The following is a 6,040-nucleotide window of genomic DNA, read 5'->3' as shown; positions in this document are numbered from 1 at the left end:
ATTATTATAATTATATGAATTTCATCTTAATAGTATCTTAATGGAGTGTCATTTGGCCATTGGATTACTATGTGGTCAGGGCCTAAATTTAAGTTGTTCTGAGCTGAAAAATACGTTATTGATGCCTTAACAAAAGCAATTTTTTAGCTTTAAATGTACGATATTTTGACTTTTTATGTCGCCAGCGTAACTTCAATCGCTTATAGTACCATGATACCAACAGATGGTGGTGTGATAGTGACCGTGAGAAATGGTTACTAGGTACCGTGAGAAATGGTTACTACCGTGAGAAATGGTTACTACCGTGATAAATGGTTACTAGCGTGAGAAATAGTTACTGTAAGGTTTCTATTTTTATTTATTATTATTTATTTTTCAATTTTTATCAAGGCTGAAAGTGAAATCGTTTCTTGCTTTGAACCCAATAGATATTTTAATAAAGACTTCAATTCGTCACCTAAAGGCCTTTACTCTAAGCTATTACTTTATTACTCAGTCTTAACTGAGTAATAAAACTTTCAACAATTTTCCTAAGCGGAAATATAATTATGATTATCTATATAAGACTGGAATTACCAGCACAGTTGACATCTGTTTACCCTAAGTTGAATTACCACTTAACGTTACCTCATTTACCAGCCTACTTACTGATTTTTTTTATCCAATTGTTGTTAAACGTGTCATCCAATCAGTTCACTTCGACTTGGACCTATAACACTGTTGTTGAATTTTTGTATTTTTTGTTTAAATTTGTGTTTTATGTGTTCTTGAAATTTTGTTATCGGGTTATGCGCTTCAAAAATTGCATAAGTGCCAAGTCACATTAAAATAATTACTCTTAAAAAATATGCCGCAGTGCTGAGATATTCCCCCAGAAAAAAAAATTCTTCATTTATAATGATATTGCTATGGGAAAAATTAAAATCCTGCTTATGATATTGCTACGGGAAAAATTAAAATCCTGCTTATGATATTGCTACGGGAAAAATTAAAATCCTGCTTATGATATTGATACGGGAAAAATTAAAATCCTGCTTATGATATTGCTACGGGGAAAATTAAAATCCTGCTTATGATATTGCTACGGGGAAAATTAAAATCCTGCTTATGATATTGCTACGGGGAAAATTAAAATCCGGCTTATAATTCCTACTCTGGATCAATTTACAGTTCAGTTTGCTTATCCCTAAACTATCCCATATTACAGAGGCAGATAATTAGAACAAAATCAAATATATCAAGTCTGTTACAGTTAACCTTCATCGATATGAAGAATATTCATAAGGTTTCGATTATTTTTCATGTACGGTTTCCAGATTCTCTAGAACTGTGCGATAAAACTTAAAAAATAGCTTATAACTTTGTTTTAATCCATAAGAATGAGCATCCCTGTTCTGATAAATAATTCAAGAATTTTCGTATAATTATACTTTTCAAAAATATATTTTAGGTGTTGTGTCCTCAGGTTAGTTCGTGCTAGAAAGCTACATTATCTAGGGTTATCGCTTAACTGTGTTGAAAAATAATAATAATAATATAATAATAATAATAAAAGTCTCTTTGTAACTGAATATTGTGCTGATTAGTCAAGTGGTTCTCGCGGATACAAAATAATGAGTTAACTGGTTATTTGATAGTGAGTCAACCGGGGTAATCAGTCATCGGGTTAAGTAGATAATTAACTCAGGGTTAACAGATGTCCTGTAGGTAATTTACTGAGGGTTAACAAATGTCATGTATTTTGCTGAGGGTTAACAAATGTCATGTATTTTGCTGAGGGTTAACAAATGTCCTGTATTTTGCTGAGGGTTAACAAATGTCCTGTAATTTGCTGATAAGTCTAGTCTTATACACATCTATGAATACTGATGTCTTTATCAGAGTACGACAATATTTCTGCTTCACCGCAATACTCAAGTTTATTCGTTACCTGCAATGTTAAATATCCCTTTCTTACCCTGACTGATATTTGGATATACTGACTTATTTATTTAAATAGACTGACTTATTTATTTAGATAGACTGACTTATTTATAGACTTATTATTTTTAGACTGACTCATTTAGAGTCTTACCCTGACGCTCTTACTCTGACTGATATTTAGATAGAAGATAGACTGACTTATTTATTTAGATAGACTGACTTATTTATAGACTTTTTATTTTTAGACTGACTGATTTAGATTCTTACCCTGACGCTCTTACCCTGACTGATATTCTCAACCCTTATGAAAAATGAATGTTTCTTATTGTCCAAAAACACTTTTTTACCCACAACCTGAGAATAGAACGCACGCAGCACTGATATTCCCTTTAGCCGAGCCCAACTGAGTCAGGGCGACCCACCTTAGGTCAACGGGTGCTTGTTATTTGTACATTGCAACACATTTTTCTTAGTGTCAGTAAATTTCGTTGTAATTTCAACTGTATCGCGTCAAACAATGTAATTAGTATGCCATCCTCTAAATTAATTATTATATTATGGCGACTTCGCTCGTTACGTTATTGACCGTTTATTTTCAACGTGTAAAAAACCGCTGGCTGCTGAAATTTATACAATATAGTGAGTCGAAATCTATTCTATACTTATACGAAATCTATATACTTCGAAATCTTTTTTATTTTTGAATCATTCATAATATTAGATGAAACATTTTCCACGTGCCAGCTTATTTCGATCTGTAATTTATTATTGATGCAGTGTTTCGATATAATTAAGTTTTATATAATCAGTCTTGCTTATTCGGTTTCTCTTTTTGGATTCCGCTTATGAATTAATACATTGAAATGGATGAAGGGATGTGTAGAAAAAATGCATAGCCAAGGCCCAAGCTTAAAAAAAGGTTCACAGATCAATATATGAAAGTTAACGACACGAAAAGATATATTCTTGAGAATATTCGATAAGGAAGGTTGAAATACGTCTTTTTCTCTTATATTCCTTTATTTTTCGTGTTTAGAAATGTATTCTAAAACATTTAATTCGGATCATCTACGAATTCCCTTTTGATTAGTGAAGAAATTAACCTCATGAAATGATTACTTACAGTGCAGTATATTCACAATCTCAAAAACTGTGAACAATTTTCATTATATTTTATGGTACCTCGTGTATTACAAGTTCTTTATAGGCGATCCTTTTGCTTATATCCCCAGTTATTTATTTTCGCCGACCTTAGCATATGTTGTCATTTAGATTTTCATGATTTTCTCTTTATTGTTAAATCTATTATTACGCCTTTTTTAGCGTCGTCTTATGGTTCGAGCAATATTATAAGACTTATGAGTATTATAATAATATAAGTCTTTAAAGTCTAAGCTTAATTGTGTTCTTTATTTATTTCATGAAAATACGACTGCACAACTTTTCAAATACATCTTTGCTTTAAGATTTAACTGTACAATTCTTACGACGAATTTAAATTTGTAACATTCGAAATTTGTTATTATTATGTGGCATAGGAAAACTTAAGTATTTTCTTCCGATTACGATTTGAAAATACCTTCTAATAATGCGTATACTTTCCTACTTATTTAAAAAAAATTTTTAATGGCGAAAAACATTTAAAAATGTTTTTAATGGCGGAAACTCGTCGCCTTCCATGATTGTCATGAAATAATCGTAAAAAATACATTTGTTTGTTGATGCTAGCGAAACCGATGTAAATTTTATAAGCGTTTAATATCTATGCATGAAACAGAGCTTCTCTAATTGTGATAAGGCTCAATATCTCTTTCTTAAAGTAATTCATGTCCATAATGTAAATAAGTATGAATTTAATTTCTTGCGTTGTGATCTAGAACAGTGGTTCCGTTATTCTTTTTTGACCGTGTACCACTTGGAGGTCCCTTATAGCCGCTATACATTGGCCGCTAATATGTACTACAATTTGCTTATCATTTTACTTGACGCCATTATAGTTGCATACTAACTCAATATACGTTTGAATTTAATAATAGTCTACTGCTGTCAGGCTGGTGACATGAGGCAACTGTTGTAACTCGTTGCCAGATCATAACATAACATAGTGATGTTGGCGCTGAAGTGTAGGCCTGATGTGGCCTATCTTCGATTCTTGTACGTTTCGTGACTCGTTCACAGAAGATCTAAAAGCATGTCCTTTCACCGGATCTTTTCCAAACTGGCGATAGTTTGAGATACCTACTAGACTTACACCAGGTTCGATATGGTGCTAGGCATTTCAAGTGTGAACATATATATATTACTCCATTGCTTTATCTAGTCTGTTCTTGAACGCGTTCATACTTGGAGCGCCAGCGATGTAATCAGGGAGGCTGTTCCACATGTCATAACTTGTGTTGCAAACATCTTATTGAATTAAGAACTATTCAACGATCTTTCATAACTGCAAAAGTGTTCACTTACCGTCGCTACTGGCATGCGATACCAATAGGTACCATTAATTGGGAACCACTGATTTAAAGAATAGTTTCTTTAATTTGCTTAATTTTTGTTTCCTATAAAGTCAAAAGAGATTGAACTTGGTGAAATATTTTAACTCCACCAATATTTAGATATTTTAGTACATTTTTCATACAGCTTATTAAAAACTCTACGTGCCAACTTGGTTTGAAACATGATTATAATAGTTAGATTTAAGTTTAGTGTTCATATTTTCCCTCCTAAAACTCCCATTAGAAATCCAATTTGTTATATCCTTCAATTAAAAGCTAATTTAACTGTGTGCAACTTGTTGAAATTAAAAGTCGAGAAAACGTTAAGTGTTTTAATGTCGTGATTCCTCATAGGGGACTTCTGAAGCGTGTCTGTGCTCGTCAGAAGTCCTATGGGATTTCGCGCTCCTAGGGGGATTGTTCCTGAGCGCCCCACCGCTGAGCTCGCGGTGTCTGACTGCAGGTCTCAGTTGTGGGTGGTAGGATTCCTTACATTAAGTTATTATGTAGGTAGGATTCCTTACATTTCCCTTCTCTGTCTCTCTCGTGCGGGCGGCCGACGTTCCGTGTAAGAAGGGTACCTAAATCCAAGCGCTTGCTACTCTAAAATACCCTCCTTCGGCCGATACTTCGTTGACGACTGGATCACTTCTTTCCAGTCTCCTGCGTCTCGGAATAATTTTCTTGAAATTATCCGGGACAAAGAAGACGAGACGAGAAATTTCTGGGACGAAAATAACGGGACTGAGGGTAAAATTTGTAGCGAAATATACTCATAAACCTGGACAAGACTTGTGTCCCGGACTTGAAAACTTGTTTCCCGGCAATTATGAAACGAGAATTAACGTAACGAGACGAGACATACCTTGAATATTCGAGACAAAACGAGACGTTCTGAGCGAGCGGTTTAAGGAATAACATGTTAGACCCTGACTGGTAATGAGCAGTTGCCAGTCATGTGCAGATGGTGGCGACATTTGGCTTCCAAAGTAATTTGGCAGTTGAATGATTGGTAGAATTGGCGATATATGGCTGAATATTGAGTGAATGATGTCGATGTGTAGCCATTAACCTCGCCTTACGCGAGAATTGTACGAGTTCAGTGCGCGTTTCATACGAGTTAAGGCGCGCTTCGCGAGTTAGTGAAACATTGTCTTTTTTTCAGACAGAAGACTGTGGAATGGTTCTCTTTTCTCTGCCGTGCAAGATGCCAAAGGCAATATTTGGAAAATTTTTTTAGGAGCTCAAAGCCAGTGAGACTCATGATGACAGAGGTGTAAGCCAGACCAGCAGCCGATGTAAACTATGTGGCAATATTCACAAGGCTAATGATGTCAACACATCCCACAGAACCTCTACCACTACAAAATGTCAGGTAGCAGATGCAGGTGTTACAACACTTGTCACAAGTTACCGGAGTCCAAATGGAAGTAAAAGTACAAGGGCTATAACTCGAGACCCTGTTGCTGGACCATCTAGTACGTGCTCCAACAGATGGACCTCAACTAGCGGGAACTTAATTAAATTATAGACTTTGTCATTGAAGATTTTTCTTTACTTTTAATCATGAAATAATATATTTAATGTGCATTACAGTACAACATTGCAAATGGAAAATGAAAAGA

Source organism: Hyalella azteca, unplaced genomic scaffold (assembly GCF_000764305.2).
Source record: "Hyalella azteca isolate HAZT.00-mixed unplaced genomic scaffold, Hazt_2.0.2 contig8360, whole genome shotgun sequence".
NCBI lineage: Eukaryota > Metazoa > Arthropoda > Malacostraca > Amphipoda > Hyalellidae > Hyalella > Hyalella azteca.
The sequence above is the reverse complement of the archived record's forward strand: the minus strand, read 5'-3'. Positions refer to the sequence as shown.